Source organism: Periplaneta americana, chromosome 3 (genome assembly GCF_040183065.1).
Source record: "Periplaneta americana isolate PAMFEO1 chromosome 3, P.americana_PAMFEO1_priV1, whole genome shotgun sequence".
Taxonomy (NCBI): Eukaryota; Metazoa; Arthropoda; class Insecta; order Blattodea; family Blattidae; genus Periplaneta; species Periplaneta americana.
Window position 1 is genome coordinate 38,923,903 of NC_091119.1, and position 23,416 is coordinate 38,947,318.

A 23,416-nucleotide genomic window follows, 5' to 3' on the forward strand; every position below is an offset into this window, starting at 1 on the left:
ATAATAATAATTGTATACACTATGTTCGACCATTTTAATAATTGCTGCGAAAAATTTATGAGAATTTATCTCGCATCTTTTCCTTAAAACTGCTAAGAAGGGGAAGTGTGGAAGGGGTTCCAAGTAACACCGTGAGGTCGAAACAAGTGTTTTGGTTGTAAAATGTGAGCAATGAATAACCGAGATGTATCGCTCATGCTTTCAAGGCCTCCTGCTTACTTACTAGCCTAGACCTCAACGTGGCGGATAGACAGACAGACAACGGACGGACGGACGGGGAGTCTTATAGCCACTACTAGTCCCCTGTTATGGCCGAGTCGCCTGCCAGTGTGCCTATAGCAGTGGACCAGTGAGGTACAAACGGTCGGCAGTGAGTGTGCAGCCGAGAAAAAGAAAGGATCGAGCAAGCGGGCGAGCGAATTGTTGTATAACGGAGAAAGTGTTTTTCTTGCAGCCACCAACTCTGCGGTGACGGGCGTGCAGCGTAACTCTTCGCTGGGTGAACTCTTTTATTAATTATCACACATTTCCGTCCGTCGGTCTGTGTTCCTTTATGAACATTTAGGCCAAGAAAAGGAGTCTGTGTTGTACTTGCAGTACGAGCAATTAATGAATTGTGATTTATGAGGAAAATTTTATTTTTAAAATTTAGTTCAACTTCTACCTTTCACGAATTTAATTAAGAATTCTTTATATGATAATCTTAATTTTAGACTATTTCTGTCATTAATTTAGGCAGTGTTTTAATTAATTATTTAATTTCAAAACAAATTTTTATCGTACAAACATGACTTCAAATAACTTTATAAATAATAATAAATGAACAGTATCTTGTAGCAGTTTCAGAATTAAGAAAATTTCATAGAAAACAGTATTTTGTCAAGTGAGAACATTTGCAACTTAAAAGTCACTCCCGAGAAATTACACTTCCTTATTCACGGCGTGAGAGATAATATAAATTTAAGCAGTGATATTCTTAATCTTCCATTACTCTGACTGAAAAGCAGTCGAAAATGTGTGCTTTTAAAGTTAATATGACATTACTATAAGTGTTGGACACTTGGAAGTTTTATCGTGGTTGTATATAAATTCGCTAACCAGCTGAATGCGAACTTTGGAAATCTAGGCCTACGGAAAAGACACTTGGACTTCACTGCAAGAATCACGTGCTGATTAGAATGTGTGTGTGAAGATCTGCAGCAGCAACATCGTGTAGGAAAGGTAAGCCTGTGTCTTCCTATGCATTCTACGTCGAGAGTGAAAGTCATGCAAGGTGGGGAGATTCTGCATTGTGTGTTCTTGTTCCGCCAAGAGAACTCAGTTCGTCCCTTGCACGCTTCAACAGACCCGCTAACAGATACTACTTTTATTGCTATTGAAGGCATAGAAGCTAATAAATTACTCCTGTACCTAATTCTTTTCCTTCTTTTTAAGTAATAGAGATTTATTAGCATTATCTCATAATCTAGCAGCATTTTTTGTTTGTTTTATTGTTAAAACAAACAGGCCTAGTGAACGTAATTTCTAGTAGGCCAATAACAAATTGACACTGCAATTGCAGTACTGAAATACCTTTAATGATAAAACAATAGCTATCCCATTTTCTTTAAATAATAAAGGTAATAAACCAATTTTTTTATTTTATTTTTATTTTATTTTTATTTTAAATCCACCACCAACAAAAGCAGGCTTCCAATTACAGGTGACTTACATAGATATGTACTCAAAATACATAATAAGAGAAAAAAACAACAAAACAAACAACACAAACAAAAGAAAATACATAATGGTAATAGATGCTAGAATATAATATTACAGTTAATATAGTGCCAAATGTCAATATAATGATGCAAAATTGTTTAAAAACTAGAGTAAAAACATTACAATACACTTCTTCATAATTTAAATATCTAAGGAAATACTATTCTTTTTAATATTATATGAAATTTGTCAATTGTTAAACTGAAATCCAATTGAGAATCACAGTTTAAAAACAGAAAGTTGTATTTACACATAACAAACAATGGAGAGTTCTTGAAGAAAACAGTTCTAGGAATAGGAATAATAAAAGGTTGCCTATGACGTAATTTTGTTCTTTTTACATTGAACTGAAGGAATTTAAGAAAATCACAGTTATTCAATATACCGTTAACAGTCTTATAGAGTAAAATTTGGCTATTTATTAATCGTCGAGATTTTAAAGTTTTATAATTAAATTAAAAAAAGCAACTGATTATATGAAATTTGCTTGTCACAAGACGACACGTGATGTTTTTTTAAAATACAAATAACGTAAAAATATTTTCTGTATCCTTTCTATTTGCATCTATACTACAAATTAAAATGCATAATTGTGACTGTTCCGATATAAATTGCAATTGTTCAGTCATTAATGAAGTTAATGAGGTTAAATACTTAGGTATAATTATTGATAATAATTTAAAATGGAATAATCATATTCATTATATTTGTAATAAATTACGTAAAACATTATGTTACTTTGTTATTCTAAGAAATATTTTGTCACTTAACTGTTTACGTGTAATTTATTTAGCATTATTTCAATCTATATTTATGTATGGTATTAGGATAGGTTGGGGTGGAACTTACAAATGAAGAGTCCACTGAAAGAATGATGGATGTCACTTTCTTGTCGAAAATGAACCAAGACTGTCAATGCATAGCTTAAGACATATAGAATGTACATAGAGAGTTATATGGCATTAACACTAATAGTCATTGTCCAGTAATGATCGGAAAATCACAGTTAAGCTTTGAGCGCTAAGCATTTCAAACTTTCAATTGCTTCTCCTGCAAAATGTATTCCAAATGACATCCATCACTCTTGCAGTGGACTCTTCAAATCTAACCTTTATCCGTTAATTTTAGTACAGAAAAAAGTATTAAATATTTGAATAATTTCGAGGGAAAAATTGTTCCGGAGCCGGGTATCGAACCCGGGACCTTTGGTTTAACGTACCAACTCTCTACCACTGAGCTACTCGGGAACTCTAACCGACACCGATCCAATTTTTCCCTCTATATCCACAGACCTCAAAGTGGGCTGACAACCGTCAAGCAACCAACTTCGAGTGCACACTAACTCCGTGTGACTTAAATTGTGGTTTTCTGTTAACGAACAGTGACGTGTATTATGCAAATCAAGATTTCAGGTATAACTCCCTGTAAAGTTGATTTGAATAATTTCGAGGGAAAAATTGTGCACTCGAAGTTGGTTGCTTGACGGTTGTCAGCCCACTTTGAGGTCTGTGGATATAGAGGGAAAAATTGGATCGGTGTCGGTTAGAGTTCCCGAGTAGCTCAGTGGTAGAGCGTTGGTACGTTAAACCAAAGGTCCCGGGTTCGATACCCGGCTCCGGAACAATTTTTCCCTCGAAATTATTCAAATCAACTTTACAGGGAGTTATACCTGAAATCTTGATTTGTATTAAATATTTGTTTAAAAAAGCAGAAAGATTACCCAAATGAATTGTTGTTTAAATATTTCAAAGTTTTCAACATTACACAAATGTATTATTTTATTTTATTAAAATATTTCATAAAAATTTTAATAACTTTGAAAGGTATATACATAAATATTGAACTAAAAATATGAATTCTCTGCGTTTGTCTGAACCAAAATGTAAAACCAATGCAGCTTTTCATCATAGCATGAGTCAAGGTCCCAGATTATTAAACAAATTTTATTACAATAATATTTAAATCACGAATCCTCTCCAAATTAACAAAAATATATATAAAAAATTGTATTGGATTTATAGTTGGGTTTAAACATATTAAACACTATTTAATCTGTATTCACTCTCAATTTTAATTTTATGTTTGTCTGTACTGGAATCCCCTCCTGTGCACGAGTCTTACTCATTCAGGAGTGGGCTAGTTTATCTTTCATTGTATTTATTAGCTTGTATTCATTTCAAACTTACTAGCAATATAAATAAATAAATGAACAAAAAAAGACATACTTCACAATTAGGCCAGTATGTCTATTACGTCACACTAATTTGGTTCTTTATAATTTTAACTATTTTACTCTACTTTATTTTGATGAAATACGGTAAACAAAATCGAAATAATTCAGGTCTACTGTACGCTCAAAAGAGTTTTTGCCAATACAAAAGTAATTTATTATAACTCCAAGAAGTAAAGCATCTAACTTCATTTACAAAAATGTACGGCTTAAGTGGATGCATTATATAATTAATTTTCCACATTATGTAATTATATATATATATATATATATATATATATATATATATATATATATATATATATATATATCGTCCAGTTCAAAAGTGCGATAACTAAAAAATTGCCATATTTTAGTTATTTATACTACTGAAAGCCCCTTTCGGAGCTCTTTCCGATTCAATATTGAGATAAATCATATTTACAACCAAAAAGAAAAAAACTAAATAAACTGCTTTATAAATAATTATAACTATGGACTTTACTAATTCATTATTAGTACATTTCGAAATCTATTAATAATGAACTGGAAGAATGTGATAAACTCGTCCTGAATACCGACTCATTTCTAATAAAATTGTCGTGGTTATGAACCAGAACTCTGTTCCTTTCTAAGTGTTTTATTTGAAACTTTCAACTGAAGATATCTCAAAACTTGTGTTTTTGAGTTGTAGCACTTTTGAACTAGACGCTCGATATATATATATATATATATATATATATATATATATATATATCGTCCAGTTCAAAAGTGCGATAACTAAAAAATTGCCATATTTTAGTTATTTATACTACTGAAAGCCCCTTTCGGAGCTCTTTCCGATTCATTATTGAGATAAGTCATAATTACTACCAAAAAGAAAAAAAAAACTACATAAACTTCTTTAGAAATAATTATAACTATGGACTTTACTAATTCATTATTAGTACATTTCGAAATTTATTAATAATGAACTGGAAGATTGTGATAAACTCGTCCTGAATACTGATTCATTTCTAATAGTCGTGGTTATGAACCAGAACTCTGTTCCTTTCTAAGTGATTTATTTGAAACTTTCAACTGAAGATATCTCAAAACTTGTGTTTTTGAGTTGTCGCACTTTTGAACTAGACGATATATATATATATATATATATATATATATATATATATATATATATACATATACATATTAGTTGCAGGAAATGAGATCTAAAGTCGGATTTTTCTTTCTTTTTTGTGTTTTTTGTAGTTTCAAAAAGAGAATGACATAGTGAGCATTTAAAAAATCATTGTTCTAGGTGCTATAGTTTTTAATATATTACTTATTGGATGCTGATATTATATTATGTACTTTTCGAGAAAATGCAATTAAAGTTTTCATTTGTTTTCTTAGTAACTATAAGAAAGATTTAGGGTCGTATTCATAGACATTTTTAGCGCGGGTTTCCGGTGGATGATCAGCGTTTTTCGTATTCATAAACCAGTGTTAGCGATAGGATATGATTTGAATTCTGTACTAGTAACCAGTGGATAGCCGGGGCTAGTTTAGTACGCTCGTAGCGCGTGCTGCGAAATGTCTATGAATACCACTCATAGGTATTTAAGAAGCACTGTGTAAAACTACGTCCTAGTTTAGTATGTAAAAAGCCTACAGGTGGCGCAAGTTCTCAAAACATAGAAATGCAGTTTTTACACCGCAAATTCGTTATTTTTTTCTCCTGTAAAATTTCCTTTTACTTTAGGTCCCTTTTCGCGCAAAGGGTCACATATATACAAGGTGATTCACGAGGATTTACCGTCACGGAACTTATTTCCGAAGACATTCTGAGCAAGAGCTTGGTGGTAGCGCGTTTGTCTATTGATCCAGAGCTGCTCTCAGGCGTTAGTTCAACTCCTGTTTCAGCAGATTACGTGATTGGATTTTTCTCCCCTTAATTGCGAGTTGAATGTTTGAGAGGTCATTCTCTGCCTACAAAAACATACTGACTGACAAGCGCAGGTATCTCACAGAAACCAATTCAGAAATGTTGTTTTAACTGTGCAAAAAAAAAAGAAAAAAAAAAAAAAAAAGAAAAAAAAAAAGATAAGTGAAATATGACATTTCGAACAAACATGAAAGTACATACTTTAATGTATTTTTCGCTTCGTCGTGCATGTTTCATAGTTTTATAGTGCATGAATGCATGCATATTTTGGGATTTTGTAGTGCATGAAAATCTCGTCTCTACTTTCAACCAATGCACAGTGGTCTAAAATCCATATTTAGGAGGACAAATGTGGAAAAATGACATGTAAAAAAATGAAATTAAACCCTTAAATTATTTTTCCTATATAACTGAGTAACAATCAATTGATTATCTTACTCAGCAAGCGCCGCGAGTCTGCCGTTTTCTTTGTGCTGTAACTTTGTTGTAAGTGGTCGATTCCATTTATATTTGGTACCAACATGTCAAGTAGTTCTTTGGGTATGTAACACTGTTTGCTTTTGTTACATTTAATGTTATTATAGTATGTCAAATTACCATGAATGGACACGGGACAAAATATAAATATAACCATTGAGTGCAGACTTTGCTAAGGTAGAGAAAAAAACCACTTTGTTTGAACAAAAATGATTTTTTTTTTCACTTCCTCCAGTATTTACCTCTATTTTAAATCTGGTCTTAAGGTGCGCAGATTTGCGGAAGTAATAATTTATGAGCACTATTCTTTCGAGCTGCAGTAGTGCAATTTTTCTCGGTTGCAGTTATTTCAATATCTGTGAACCGAATCTGTTTCCACAGTAGAATTCAGGGAATCCAAGATGACATGTATCAAATAAGCTTCCCGAGTGCCCAAAAGGTGCAATAGTACCTAAAATGTTACATGTTACGATAATTTATCGTTGGAGAGCAAGAGGATAAGGAATATGCGTTTTGTAAACGAAATGGACATTGGCTTAGTGAGCTACTTATTAAATTAGGTTCTCATCGTGATAATAATGAAAATTTATAGAAAACTTACCCCTGGAAAAAGTCGTGGCTGCCCAAGAAAGCTTTTCCATTACAGCAAGTATGTGGTCGAAACAAAGACAATCCAGAGAATTAGAGCTTGTATACAAAACAAGTTCACTACCTGTAACTACTGTATAAAGTTTTATAAAAATCTGTTAAGACAGAAGAAATGTTACAAATTTTGTTTAATTGCGCCCCCTATAAGGGGTAGTTCCCCTTATACCAACGTAATCAGAGCTTGTATACAAAACATATATGCTACTTGTAAATGTTTTGTAAAATTTCATAAAAATCTGTCAGATAGGAGAAAAGTTATTAATATGTCCCGCTAAATTTGCATTCTAGACCACTGTTTCGGTGGGAGAAAACTTTGAATTAGGAAGACTAGAACCGAGGACCTATTATGTATGACTATGTAACACTGACCGCTTCCCCAACTGTTGTTAGACGAATGTTGGGTAATCTATGGCGAATCCCGTCTTTTTTTTTAGTTGGGTGTTTAACGACGCTGTATCAACCATCTTGGGGGTTGGGCGAAAGGCTAACAACCCATCACCGTAAAAAACAGCTTGTTACGAATCCCTACAAAAAGCCTCGGAAAATCTCACTCTGAGAGAGGAACATAGGTTAAGAGTGTTTGAGAATAAGGTGCTTAGGAAAATATTTGGGGCTAAGCGGGATGAAGTTACAGAAGAATGGAGAAAGTTACACAACGCAGAACTGCACGCATTGTATTCTTCACCTGACATAATTAGGAACATTAAATCCAGACGTTTGAGATGGGCAGGACATGTAGCACGTATGGGCGAATCCAGAAATGCATATAGAGTATTAGTTGGGAGACCGGAGGGAAAAAGACCTTTGGGGAGGCCGAGACGTAGATGGGAGGATAATATTAAAATGGATTTGAGGGAGGTGGGGTGTGATGATAGAGACTGGATTAATCTTGCACAGGATAGGGACCGATGGCGGGCTTATGTGAGGGCGGCAATGAACCTTCTGGTTCCTTAAAAGCCATTTTTAAGTAAGTAAGTATCAACCAAGAGGTTATTTAGCGTCGATGAGATTGGTGATAGCGAGATGGTATTTGGCGACATGAGGCCGAGGATTCGCCATAGATCACCTGGCATCCACCTTACGATTGGGGAAAACCTCGGAAAAAACTCAACCAGGCAATCAGCCCAAGCGGGGATCGAACCCGAGCCCGAGCGCAACTTCAGACCTCGAGGCAAGCGTCTTAACCGACTGATCCACGCCGTGGCCTCCCCGGTCTCATTAAGCCTATTACGACCTCGCGATTACCAATGCTACGAACGATACAGTTGATCCAGAATCATTAAAAAAAAGTATTTTTTTTTTTAAGATGGCGATAGCGTTTTGTATGACGCTATTAATCCTCGATAACTCGTGAGATCTTAGCCTGTTTCTTAGGTAGAGTTTTCGATTCTTGCATATCGTCGTTGTTCCTGCAATAACTGCTATGTGCAAAATACACAATTTTTCAGTAGGAAGAAAAAACATATTTATTCATCCTATGGCAGCCGTACATAGGAGACTGTGAACTCTTACATTTTAGAAACAAAGAAATCCAATTACATATAGATTTTATTATTTGCTGTAACACTATTTAAGTTATTTAATAGAGCAAAAATCTGAAAATCGATAAATATGTTACATAGGAGTTATTGCAGGAACAACAACGATACACATTAAATAAATTACGTTCATCTTCGGCATATGTGACTATGATAGAAGGAATTTCACTCCGTAATGCTAGATCATCGAATGTGGAGGTGTTGTGTGTTGCCTGCCGATAGGGGTAACAGGTTATTCCTCTGACTTCACAATTTAAACTAGTGTAGGGCCATATTCATAGACATTCTTAGCGCGAGCTTCCGGTGGATGATCAGCGAACTAACGTTTTTCGTATTCATAAACCAGTGTTAGCGATATGATATGATATGATATGATATGATATGATATGATATGATATGATATGATATGATATGATATGATATGATATGATATGATATGATATGATATGAATCCTGTACAAGTAATCAGTCGATAGCCAGGGCTAGTTTAGCACGCTCGTAGCGCGGGCTAGCGAAATGTCTATGCATAGCACCCTTGGTTTTTAGCGTTCCTGTCTATGACTATGGGAAAGAAAATGCTAGAGATGTCTATATTTAGAGATAATTGAGCTGTCTGTATTTAATTAGAAACTTCGAATAATGTGTAACGAAACATTTTTCAATAATTAAATTTATCTCAATGTAGCTTTAGAAGCAACTATAAATTTTACAACATGGACTTCTTCTAAAATCACCGTAGCATTCACACCGTTTTGAACTCACTTTGGTCTACCATATTGCTTTTCATCTGCCACGAAACTGGTATCTTCAAATGCTCTTAAAAGCTTCCCACATTGCAGTCTATATTTCAATCCATTTAGCCACACTCATTGTAATTTTAATGAGATCTCTGACAAGGGAAGTCGTCGCCACAAAAGTTTCACTAACGGTATACCAATTTTAAGATAGGCTAAAAAGCCACCGGCGTAGCTCAGTCAGCTAAGGCGCTTGCTTGCCGTTGCGCTCGGGCGCGGATTTGATTCCCGTTTGGGCTCGTTAACTGATTGGGCATTTTCCGAGCTTTTCCCCAACCGTAAGGCAAATTTCAGGTAATCTACGGCGAATCCTCGGCCTCATCTCTCTATCACTAATTTCATCGACGCTAAATAACCTTGTAGTTGATACAGCGTCGTTAAATAACCATTTAAAAAAAGGTAGGCTGTAATAATTGGATTTTGGCACACTGTAAGCGAATGGCTATAGCATTGGCTTTCTTTCTAGAAGCTCAGAAATGACATTCCAGCAAAACATAGTGTAAATTATAACGGAGAAGGAAGCCATAGGGTCATCAAATACTGTACTCTCCTTTCTCCTGCTATTATATCATCATTTTTTAATTCCTTATCATCCAATGTATTTTACTTTCATTTTTTTTATTATGGTATTATTTTCATGTTGTTTAGTGTCGATTTTATTATGCTATTATTATTACAATTTTTTTTGTAATATGTTAGTATTCTGTTCTTTAACTTTTTGTTAAATGTTAACTGCTTGTGTACTTTGTGACCTGGTTGAGTGTAAGAGAAGGCCCTATGGCCTTAACTCTGCCAGTATAAATAAAGAATTATTATTATTATTATTATTATTATTATTATTATTATTATTATCCAAGAAATGAAAGGGAGTTTGAAAATCGTGCTGTCACTGCAAAGAGTCCACGGATATAATGATCAAACACTGATACACAGAATAACTCATTCATAACAGATACACAAGTATTTGCTTCTATGGACCTAGGGATAAGTCAAACGCATACATACCATGAAACCCAGTTTCAGTGGTAATTTACTGTAACATTTATACACATAATATTTCTGTAGGACAAATTACTATATCTATAATATTTATACACATATTCTCCCATCTTCAGAGTGTCCTCTATGTCATGAAAATGGCTACATCAATAACAAAGAACATTTAGCCAAATGTGCAGAACTTAACGACATTGTATTGGGAAGCAAGACGGTGAATGACAATATATCAAGTAACTGAACATTAAAATAATAATAATAATAATAATAATAATAATAATAATAATAGTAACAACAACAACAACAATACATTTACACACATAACCTCTGAGATATGTAAATAACACAATACCATACTTATTCTCGTTGCTGGATCTTTAAAAGTGGTCGGATATAACTTAACAAGGGGGATACGGAGTTAACCGACGGATGCAAGAGAGGCAGGCAATACCCATGACTCACAGCAGAGTGACAGATACAACGGTAGCCTACAACGCGTTGCATAACGAGCGATAAGGTCTAATTCTGATTCCTTAGGGTAAGTTTCAGAAAAGATACTATCTTCAGTACAATGACCATTTAATACTTCAATTTCTTAACCACTATTATTGTTATTATTTTCTACTGTGACTACTACCACCACCACGACTACGACTACTACTACCAATACCACTACTACCACTACTGCTGCTGCTATAGTCAGCGTGAAAGGATCGCAGCGTGAAAGACGTTGGATGTTAGTCAAATGACAATGTGCTGAGCTGTGATGTCTTAGCTTAGATGGATGCCCAGTGAAGTCTGAACTGCACGTTACTAGTTCCGCCGTGAACTGCTATATGTGAAGACAGAATGAAGAACATTGTTAATACATACATACATACATACATACATACATACATACACACACAGACATACATACATACATACATACATACATACATACATACATACATACATACATGCATACATACATACATACATACATACATACATTTTTAAATTTTTAAATAGAAAAACTGAATAAGCTGTAAAATAGTGTTGCACATTGTATTTAAAAGTTTAAACAGTAGCATAGATGTTGACACTTGTAAATAGTAAATTTAAGGAAAGTAGATTAATTTGTTAAATAGTTTACATCCTAACATAGTGTTTAAAAGGACTAACAATAGTAATGATTAAAAAAAAATTATAAATGGAAAAACAGAATAGGCTGTAAAATAGTGTTGTGCATTGCATTTGAAAGTTTAAACAGTAGCATAGACGTTGACACGTTGTAAATAGTAAATTTAAGGAAAGTAAAATAGGCTAGCAATAATGTGTATACATTGTATTCGAAAGAGATAGCAATATTGTAATGTGTAATCGATTAGCATGTAGTATTGCATTTCTGTAATGGAACATACTTGCAAAGAAGAATAAAAAATATATACATACATACATACGTAGTAGTAGTAGTAGTAGTAGTAGTAGTAGTAGTAGTAGTAGTAGTAGTAGTAGTAGTAGTAGTAGTTTTATTTTGCCTGGCAGAGTTAAGGCCTTAAGGACTTCTCTTCCGCTGAACCAGGTTTCAATAATATACATGAAATACAAAATTATGTGATAGATTACAAAACAACACAAAAGAAGATACCTTAGAGATTACATAAAATATAGTATAAAATTACAAATAGTCAAGATCAGTTACATAATATAAGGAGAATATAAAATAAAGTAGAAAATTACATAACATAAGGCAAAAATACTACATACATACATACATACATACATACATACATACATACATACATACACATGCACACACAGATACATATTATTATTATTATTATTATTATTATTATTATTATTATTATTATTATTTAATTTACAGACTTACCTACTAGCATTTGATATTAATTTAGTATTTGTAACGGGAATATAAATGAGATTCTAGCATTGTTGCCAATATTCCTAAATACTACTAGGTCTAGTATATCAAGAGCATTAATACTCGCGGAAAGTTTGGAAGACTAATGTTAACAGTTACATAATCTACAGTATGTAAAATGTCAACACACTAAGGTACATAAAGGCTTACCTCTCACCTTAAATCTGAATGCATCGCAGTCTCTTTACCTCAAATCGTAGCTTCTTGAATGGTTGAGCCCGCTTCCTTTTGAACTAACGCTAAAACTTCGCAAACAGCAGGGCACACTAAAAGATCAAACTCAGGACCTACAGAACATGCTGCAACTATATTTCATGGCTGTATCAATTAGTGGACTTGGTAGTTGAGAAACATGACCTGTAAAATGCATTCTCTATATTTACGAATATAAAAAGTAGACTAATACGATTTGCAGGGAATTATTGTAATAGAGTGTGGGGTGGTACATGCTTTGCCTTCACTTCTTGCAAGGCACACGTGTTGTGTGTGACATACTGCAGCGTTCAACAGTACGTGTATGCAGGTAGGTCAAGATAGAAAATGCCCCAAAGATGACTTTAAGATATTATGTAAATGCGAGTTGAAACAGCGGCAATAACCAGTTCCACAGATATGCCGACAACATAGTTATCAAGATTTTCGTATGTTGCAACCAAATTATGTAAACACTTCTCAATCACGAAACTTGCTAGTTTTTCAATATTGGGTCAAATTCTTCACAGCAAAAGTTATTATTCTACCGTTAAAATAAGTAAATTCTCCCAATTTTCTTCCTACTCTATTAGTAGCAGTGTTTTATTTTACCAAGCTTTCTATTACAAAGGTTATTCAGAGCCGAAATTCAATGTGGGGAGAAATGGCCGACAAAATTGAGTAGGTAGTTTAATTCCAAAACCTGCTATTTTGCTCAAAAACCGATTTTGACCCAATAACATATTACACATAAATATATCTTACACTCTGAATCCGATGGTAAAGTTTTTTTGCCAATTCCTGCTATTTATCAACAATAATCTCATTAGAGCTTTTAATTTATCTAGAGAAAATTGAAACTCGAGTGGGTTTTAAATGACTACAGTAGAACACCTATTATCCGTTATAATGAAGGGGTTTGACTGAATCGGATAATCCGTACCACAAAATATTTTCGTAAATTGAGTGAATAACACTGAACTTTCGTCATTTTCTCCGTGGTCTTGTGTTTAATACGCTAGGTAGTGAATCAGAAGTTCATAATTTAAGATCGGTTGTCAACGACGTGTTTTAAGGGGTAAGAAAACTCCTTGTAATGGCTATCAGTGAAAAGATAGGAATAGTAAAGGTCTCATATTATAGATTTACATACTGTACCTTGATTTTTATTAAATCGTGCAAAGTTGTAACATCAGTCTCGTATTGTGATGCGAGATGACACAGAATCTCTTTTTCCCCAAACCATCTAATTATTTGCATTTTGTTCGATACTTAGCACAAAAGGTTTTTTTTTGACACTCATGGAATACATTTTATATAGGTAGAAGTTGTACAGTACGGCAACTCGAACAGTAGACCAAAACTGTGTAAGTGTAAATGTTTGTAATAACACACTCTAGAAAAAATACTTATACTAATACAGCGTACAATAGTATCTACTTCATATGTTTCTGTAGCAAAAAAAAAAAAAAAAAAAAGGAGCGAGAGAAAGACAGTCAGTTAATAGGGTGACGGATAATCGGGGTTCTACTGTATTACACGATTAGAAGAAAGTATATAAAGATTAGAAAAAATAAAGTACTTTAATACAATAAAATATTGATTGACTTACTGAAATTCTGTTTCACTAATGTTAGCTTCACCAAAAAATTTGAACGGAGCCGCCATTTTCAGTTGACTGTCTATTTTTTATTGGGTTATTTTACGACGCTGTATCAACATCTAGGTTATTTAGCGTCTAAATGATATGAAGGTGATAATGCTGGTGAAATGAGTCCGGGGCCCAACACCGAAAGTTACCCAGCATTTGCTCGTATTGGGTTGTGGGAAAACCCCGGAAAAAACCTCAACCAGATAACTTGCCCCGACCGGGATTCGAACCCGGGCCACCTGGTTTCGCGGCCAGACGCGCTGACCGTTACTCCACAGGTGTGGACAGTTGACTGTCTAAGCTGTAAACAAATGACGATCGCAAAGCATGTTTTACAGTACGTACCGTAAACAATTTGCAGTTTGAAATATTGGCAAACAAAGAAACAAATGGTAGGGAGGTGATAAAAGCAGAAGAAAGTATATAAAGATTAGAAGAAATAAAGTACTTAATGCAATAAAATAGATATTAATTGACTTGCATTTTCAGTCGATTATCTATGCGAGAAACAAATTACGATCGCAAAGCATGTTTTATAGTACCGTAAATAATTTACAGTTTGAAATGTTGACAAACAAAGAAACAAATGCAATGGTAGTGATAAAAACAAAGAAATACTAGGAAAGCGATAAAATTAAACAAATGCTAGGGAAGCGATAAAATTTTGCGATAAGCAGCCATGATTGGTTGAAAGACGTCCTTTTGTACCGCTTTATTGGTCAAAAGTAGTATGACGTATTAAAGTGTAATAGTCACTGAAATTGATATTTGAAGTATTATTATTTTTTTCCAAAACGTTCTATTTTGTTTTTAGATCAAAATGTACTATCTTGTATTTTAACTTAGAAAGTATGAAGTATTCTAATACATTAAGTACACAGAATAGTATAAAATATGTTTAAGATAAGACTAAACACGTAGTTTTTTTAATTTGGCTCATTTATGTTAAAGCTCCCTTCTGTAAAAATAACTGAAAGTGAAAGAACAGGTTTTGGAAACAAACCATTCAAAATGTTCTTAAAGCTGTCTATCCGTAAATAGGCCTATACGATACGAGATCCAGAGTTTTAATTTCTTCCCGGAGAAAGCCACGCTAAAAATTTTGACACAAACCCCATATCCAAGTATTTGCAAGTGGCTAAATTTAAGACACTAGCCAACGACAAAGAACAGGACGCGAAAATAACGAAAAATGAATAAAGTTTTGACTAAACTACTTCTTATGAAGCAAGTACAAACAGCGACTCTTAACGTTAAAGACTATGATGAAAGAGTAATGGAACGGAGAAAAATTCTCTCCGGCGCCGGGATTTGAACCCGGGTTTTCAGCTCTACGTGCTGATGCTTTAGACTATGACATGGGTAGATCCTCTTAAGAAAGTCCAATATCGAGGCGAGAAATTCGCCTCAAACTAAAACTAATCTCAAGCAATGAATTAATATAGAGTTAATTGGCAACTTAAGTCTAATTTGTAAATCCAGGTCGCTGCCAATGAACCGCGGTAATCACTTAATTGCAATAACGCATGAAGAAAACAAGGCAGATCCAAGTATCAAGTTTGACTCGACTCCCAGATATGCTAATGAGTTTATGATGAACTGTTGCCGCGACCCTTATTACAGGTTGTAAATTTAAGAGACGTCAACCAATGAGAGCACTGATAGCATGATCTGACTTATAGATTAACAAACTGCGCCCCCGCCAACTCGTGAAATATATGATCTATTGTTTCAAGCTTGTCATAACTGGCTTAAATCGGCAGTCATAGACATTGGCTTTGAACAACAAAAACAAACTTCCCTACAGGCAAGAAATCGCCTATAAATTTAATTTGTGCGGGACATCAACTTTCAGGCTATCAATCTTTCTTGCATGACGCTTCTAAACGCCAATACGAGTTTAAGGAACAAGTAAATGCTATTTTATTAGCTTACCATCAATTCTGGTTTTATTTAATGTATAGTTTTTCAACGAATAAAGAGTCCCTGTAGCGGTTATAAACCTGTTGACAGGTGCGAAGAAATACCAAAGATTTCCTTTATAAAATAAAAGAGTAGTTAATGTTACCTCTTCTAGATTTAAGCATCAGGTTAACAATTTGTACAGGGTGATTCAAAAGGTAATGTTCATACCGAAAGAACATACAGGGGAGTTAGAATACAACTATTTTATAATATACTATCTACCAAAAAGTAATTTGGCACTGTTTTTGCCCGTTTAGAACTTCGTGGTACCACCTCTTGTTGCTATAACAGCAGCCACCCTGTCAGGCATGCTCTCCCCTAGTTTGTGTAGGATATCCACTGGAATGCGTCGCCATTCCTCTTGCAACATGGCACTCAGTTGGACAAAGGAAGTTGGCCGCATGTCCCGAGACCTCAATCACCGGTCCAATTCGTCCTAAAGGTGCTCAGTGGGACTGAGATCAGGACTCTGTGAAGGCCAGTCCAACCGGTGAACATTATTGCCTGCATACAACTGCCACCGAAACATGAATGAAACATGTAATGAAAGATCGAGATATTGCATTAATTTCTTACTGAATGAAGTTTGTTTATTGAATATTACATTTTCTTTGGCAGCGTGTAAAATGAATAGCAGGGCCTAAACTGATTACTTACTTTTTTACGCACTAGTGTTTTAAAGGTTCACTTTACACACTGATAACAGTAGATAAAATGCAACTTTAAGCTCTATCGCAGAAAAAATTATTTTGTGCGAGATTGTGCGTATTTGCTTGCTTTCTGCACAAAACCAATACGCAGTAAGTGTGAAATACCACATTCAGTATTCCCAACGTAACACACATAACAATTTCCCTCTTCTTACCGCTTAAGCGCGACATTCATTTTACTGCTTTAGGCTTTTAACATATTATTTTTAGAGACGTTTAACATAGTAATAATTATAAATTGGAAACTTACCACTGCAATTTCACCTAAATTGCAATGTTAATGATTGTTCTTAAATATTTGCAAAAATTAAGTAAACTCTACAACAGCACAAAAGTTACTGCATTTGTAATGCAAGTAACATTAAGGAAGCCGTGAAAAAATCAACAAGATTCCAGATGCGGATGTTATTACTGCAATATGTTATATAAATAATATTGTTAAAATATTAAAATGAAAAATAAATCATTACATAACCTTACCGTTTGTTTTAAGTTCGCATTTATAGACTGGGGGGAAAAAAGACAGACGTATATCACGGCCTGCTGGAGTATAGTAAACACAGAAAGTTCATATGAACAATGTTGAAGATACAGTAGATATATTTGTTTTCCAAAGTTGCCGTCATTGAACAGAAACCAAGATGGAGATTTCATTGCAACTAATTAGAAATTCCTCTTTCAGGTATGTAATAAACGATCTTCGCACAAAATAATGTACGATACACGAGCGGTATGTTTGTTTTCATGTTCTCGGAAATTAAAAAAGCTCAACTACGTTTCGCTTTTTCAATCTTTTCCTCGAACATGAAAACATCAACATACCGCTCTTGTAACGCATATTTCTATTATTTAATAGGCTATTTCTTTTAAATGAAGGTTCAAGAAAAAAAACTGTAACTGTAACATCACTTGCAACATGATAAAGGAACTGATTTGCTGCGAAAGTCATAAATGAGAAAGTATGTATCATCTTCGTAAAATGAATTCCTTTTAGATTATATTATTACGATGTACGAAGTACATATGATATTTGCGTCCAGGAATTCTGCGTTATCATATGATGAAGGAGGGAAGATGATAGAACAGAGAAAAATTCTCTCCGCCATCGGGACCAGAACCCGGGTTTTCAGCTCTACGTGCCGACGCTTTATCCACTAAGCCACACCGGATTCCAGTCCCGATGCCAGATCGAATCCCTTCAGTTTAAGTTCTACCCGCTCAGTTTTCCGTTTGGTGGCCTACCCTCATGTACTGTGTCACAGAATGTGTGACAGTGGCACAATGTCCAACGCACTATGTACAGAGGTGCACTCATTACGAGTGACTAAGTGGCCGGGATCCGACGGGATGAGCGCCGTCTTGAATCACTAAGTGATTACTTATGCATATCATATTATTATGATGTACCGAAGTAGGCCTATATATGATATTTTCGTGCAGGAATTCTGCGTTATCATAATATATGATAAAGGATGGATAGAATAGAGAAGAGAAAACTGAGGGGTACAACTTAAACTCAGGGGATTGGATCCGACATCGAAACTGGAATCCAGTGTGGCTTAGTGGATAAAGAGTCAGCACGTAGAGCTGAAAACCCGGGTTCGGGTCCAGATGCCAGAGAGAATTTTTCTCTGTTCTAATTATTCTTCATCATTTTTAGATTATATGTTTAAACTAATGTTACATTCAACATATTGTAGCGCTTTCGATCTGTAAGTTCACGCAAAGAAATTGAAAGCAACGAGATTACCCGAAGCGACTTGCAGACGTCCGAATGAGCGTGGAGGATAGGAAGTAGTTTTGCAAACACGCGATGTCATATTGGAAGCAAATTACTGGGAACAAAAGTGCAAGAAATGAGTCTGACGATGTGAAAGTGGAGGGGCATCGCCCCAGTGAGACTTACGGGAGTGGAGAACCTTGGAGACTTCAACGCTGGCTAACCCACAACAAAGGCAGTATATACGCAATTCCGTTCTGTTTTTCTGGAACACATTATTGTTGTTAATTTGAACACAAGGACACGTTAGTGTGCTGCAAATAATTAATATCACTGTGTAGGTGAAAACGGGTATTGCTGTAAGCGGGTGTCACATTTCTACACAGCTAATGTGAGCGACATAATGTGTTTCACTTGTGTATACACACAGTAGAGCTGTTGGACACGATCAGATATGACATGCTTACACATGGTCTTAAGAACCAACGAAAAATGATATTAGAGATGTGTTAGCCTATATAGGTTCCTACTTCAGCTGTCATCTACTTATTCCTGTCCATCCATCCATCCATCCATCCATCCATCCATCCATCCATCCAACTACTCATTCCTGTCCTCAACCACTCACCTACATCCGAACCTACCTACCTACCAATCAATCTACCTAATATAAATAAATTTCTAAATTATAGACATCAGCTCAAAGAATTTTGAGTGACCACAAGGGTCCTGAATACAATAAACATGTACAATAATGTGATGTGATACATTAAAGAAAAAACAAAGTTAATTGTTGAAGGCAAATATAAGTTGATTAATTGAAATAGAGATGATGATGTAATATTTGAAGAGAATCCTTGATAATATTTATAAGAATAGACATTACATAATCAAAAGGAATGTGAAGTTCCTTAAGATAATTCCATGTGAATTTTGTGATTGAACCTCTACTGCCAAACAGCAAACCAATGACGGACCATTGTTTAAGAGGGACGTTGTACTTTTGAGAAAGATACGGCAGACAAGGTTCATATATGGACTTCTTCTCAATATCAACTTCGGTGGCCTGATTTAGGTCTCTTTACCAACTATGCTTTATGCCAGTGGTTCCCAATCTTTTTTGACTGACGACACACTTTACTGAACGCCCAAGATATCGCGACACACTTATTTGATTTTTTATTAATGATAATAATAATAACAATAATAATAATAATAATAATAATAATAATATAATAACCACTACTTTTCTTCTGGAGAAAAGGTGGTCGAACTGTGGGTAGAATATTTTATAGCGGACGGGGAGATGGGGTGTCAAAATTTTCAAAATTAGCCCTGAACTATGTTTTTTTAGAAAATATAATTCAATATTAAAATGCTCCGCCATAAATGTTCTAACTAAAACCTTGTGCATCTCTCGTGTCCCTCGTACAGCTCTTCCTCCCCCCACACTTTACCGGCACTTTGTTTACGTTTTCACTGTGCCTAAACGAGACGCCCTACTGCATCATATTTCAGATTTGCTCCAGTAACGTCTTGTGACGTAGAACGAATATTTTCAGAGTAGAGTATATTTTCGAATTTTTTTTTCTGAACATAAAAGGAGTATTTCTTTTGATAAAATGAAAATCTTCATTGTCATTTGTTATAATGAGGCAAAAATAATGACTGTATACTTTGTATGTTATTTTTTATATGTATTGGTAAATTGTTTTTAGATTGAGAGTTATGGACTTTACAAATTATTGTTTTTTATATTATTCGTTTATTCTTTTCTTGTTCTAAGGCCGTGGACGATTGGAGCACAAGTTTCGTTACCAATCGGATGTATACATGTTTGTCGTTCTGCTTCATTGACATTGAGAGCTGCGCTACTACTATTCATTCGATAGAGATATAGTCCAAGCTCACACAACTTAATAGTTTCGGTACCAACTTCCTAGCTCTGCTCTCAACCGATAATATAGAAACAGTTTCTTTGTTTCAGTCCAAGCAAAATAGCCGTTAAATGTCTGAGGACGGCCACGTATGATCACTGCGTCTCAAGTCACGCACACTACTGGAATTGTTGATATTGAGAAATACCTGAGATTTGGATTAATCTGCTTGTTGCCTACCTTGTGGAGGGAAACGAACCAGATGGGCGGGGTCTAAATATCAAAAATATGCCCGAATAAAAATGCAGTGAACAGATGCAATTATTTAGACTGCTAATGGACCGAGGTCAGAGCAGCGGGTATCATTCACCTGCACGACCATTTCAATGTCATTCAGTTCTGACACAGTATGTTAAAAAAAGCTGGAACCACACACCGCAGAAGTTCACACAGTCTATGGTATATAGGTTTTCGTTGTACTTTAAATTACAGTTACTTCATTAGCATCTGATTTTAACTAGAGGGAAGACTCAAAGACGATGATATCACAGTCTACTACAGTGATCGCCAAAAGCTGTGTCGCGACACATGCCCCTGTCTCCACTCAAGCGTAACCATGACATCATATCCCCACCCTCTGTTTACAGCCATCACTTCGATATAAGTAGAGACATTTATCAGCAGCGGACGTACGCATGTAATGTTACAAGTGTGTAGGATAATAGGTTTCGATGTCTTTTCGAAAACAGATAGTAAGTAAAAACTTAATTTTAAGGAGCATGGAAGGAAAAGTATTTATTTTGTGGAATGGCAAAAATATGAGATTCTTATTTGTTGTAAAAATTTAAATTAAGTACAAAAGAACAATGTACGTTGTTATTATTTTTCTTGTTATGAAGATTACCACTCCCTTACCTGTAACTTCAATAATAAACGATCAATAAAAAGTAAAGGCTTATATGTCTTAATCGGGGTAAAATACATCGACGTTTTTTTTTTTGACGTATGTAGTGTAATTTGAACATTTCATGAATAAATAAACAATAAAAAGTATTGGCTTCTATGTCTTAATCGGAGTAAAATACTTCAACGTTTTTTGAAGTATGCAGTGTAATTTACAACTTCGTGACCAGTCTGGTACGTTTTTCTAATTTCAAATATCTGCTGATGTAAAATACACACTCTTTCTATTGTAAATAAGAAAATAAAGTTATCTTATTTTATTAATAATAAAGAAATAATTAATAGGAGTATAAAAAATTAACATGGAGAAAAAGTATGTACAGTTAATAAATAGAAGAATATCATATTGCTTTCGTTTTTCGGTCACAGTCCGTCTCTGCAGTGTTATTCACTGCATTACCTGAGGAGATACCCACACCACCTCTCTCCCTGCGATAGTGGTGTGGTATTACGTCACAATTTCGTGGTGTTTGCAACCACTGGTCTAGTATATACAGTCACTAGCTTGAGTTTATGAGGGTACTAGGAACAATAGACTGTGCAGGTACTATTTCGCATTGTCTGTAATGAGGCGATAGTAGCGATCCTGGTGGTTAGCAACTATCTATGGATGCATATTTACTACGTATTGAGCTTCGTGACTGTATATACTAGACTGTGATGATACTGCGATGATGAAGGAGCAATGGTGAAATAAAAAATTGCAGGGAATAGGCCTACTAATTACTCGGAGAAAACGTGTTCTATAGTAATTAGTTTTAACCCCTATTTTCGTAGAATATATTATGGATTAACGGTCTAAAACCACTGTGGACTTCAATACATTTTATATGTTTTTCGCGTGAATTTAGTTTAACATATCAATTCATTTGTTCGAGTGCTGAAAACAGTTAATAAATTTGGTGCTAAGTTTTCTGATATTTGTACCGAGCCATAGATTTGCAGACATCCAACTTTTCGAGCCTGTACCTCCGCCACCATCAGAAAGATAGGCGAAAGGAAAACATTCATGTTGGGTTATGTACTCTACGACATGGTGCAGACACCTAAAAATCTTTTTCCACGAGATTGAAAACCGTGAAAATCTAAAATTACACTCAATTAATAAACGACTTTATAAATAAACTGATAAGATTCAATCTTTTCTTCTCACCATTTTATGAAACTAATCCAAAAATTTTATCTACAGTAATCTCACAAGAGGTTTTGATTTTCTAGTGAAACTCAAAACTCGAATGGGACTTAAGTGACTACTACACGATTAAAAGAAAGTATATAAAGATTAAAAGAAATAAAGTAGGTACACTAATACAATAAAATATTGACTTATTAATATACTAAACTGTATTGAAAATGTACTATTGTACCATCTAATCATTATAAATATTCCGCTAGATGGCAGTGATGTATTTTGATGATCTGTTCTCTTGTTATCATTTGTGCCAACTATACAGTCCTCAATGAACTCTATGAACGATTGCTAGTAAAGAAGGCTTTGCTGATTCAGTTTCATTTTTATTAAAACAGTTGAATTTCACTTCAATTGTCAATGTAGCTATATTAAACAATCTCTCATACAGCAGAAGCTATAACATAATTTAAATCAGTGGTCGTCAGTTTTCGGTGAAATGGGTAAAATGTAACGAGTGCATCGTAATATGCTCCGTCGTGCATAAGGGAGAGATAGAAAGCATACCCGCCATCAGCCACGGATGCACGCCAGTGCAATGTCTTATCCACGGGTAAGAGACGCGAGCCCGAGGGTGCACTGCTCTGATGACCTCTGACCTAAATAATATAAACAAAATAAATAATAGAAAACTTTTAATTAAGAATCATGAAATAAACATTAATCATTTTAAAATGTACAAATGACTGAAAGTACAATGTTGCCAAAGAAACAAATACTGCTAGGGAGGTGATAAAAATGCTAGGGAGGTGATAAAATTGCTAGGGAGGTGATAAATATTGTACAATAAGCAGCCATGATTACTTTAAACACGTTGTTCCGTACAGTTTTATTGGTCACAAGTAGTATGAGGTAGTTAAAGTGTAAGAGTCACT

The 23,416-nt window shown here is 34.7% G+C and overlaps 1 protein-coding gene across 3 annotated transcripts in view; it reads left to right on the forward strand.

Moving 5' to 3' along the window:
• Positions 1–297: 297 nt before the first annotated feature.
• Positions 298–23,416, forward strand: part of sona (sol narae) — a 516,598-nt gene continuing 493,479 nt past the window's right edge. The window contains exon 1 of one of the 3 annotated variants that reach the window (XM_069820352.1): positions 298–1,221. The gene's annotated coding sequence lies outside the window, so the exon portion shown is untranslated. The remainder of the gene's footprint in view (positions 1,222–23,416) is intronic. The other 2 variants (XM_069820353.1, XM_069820354.1) reach the window with 2 other exon arrangements.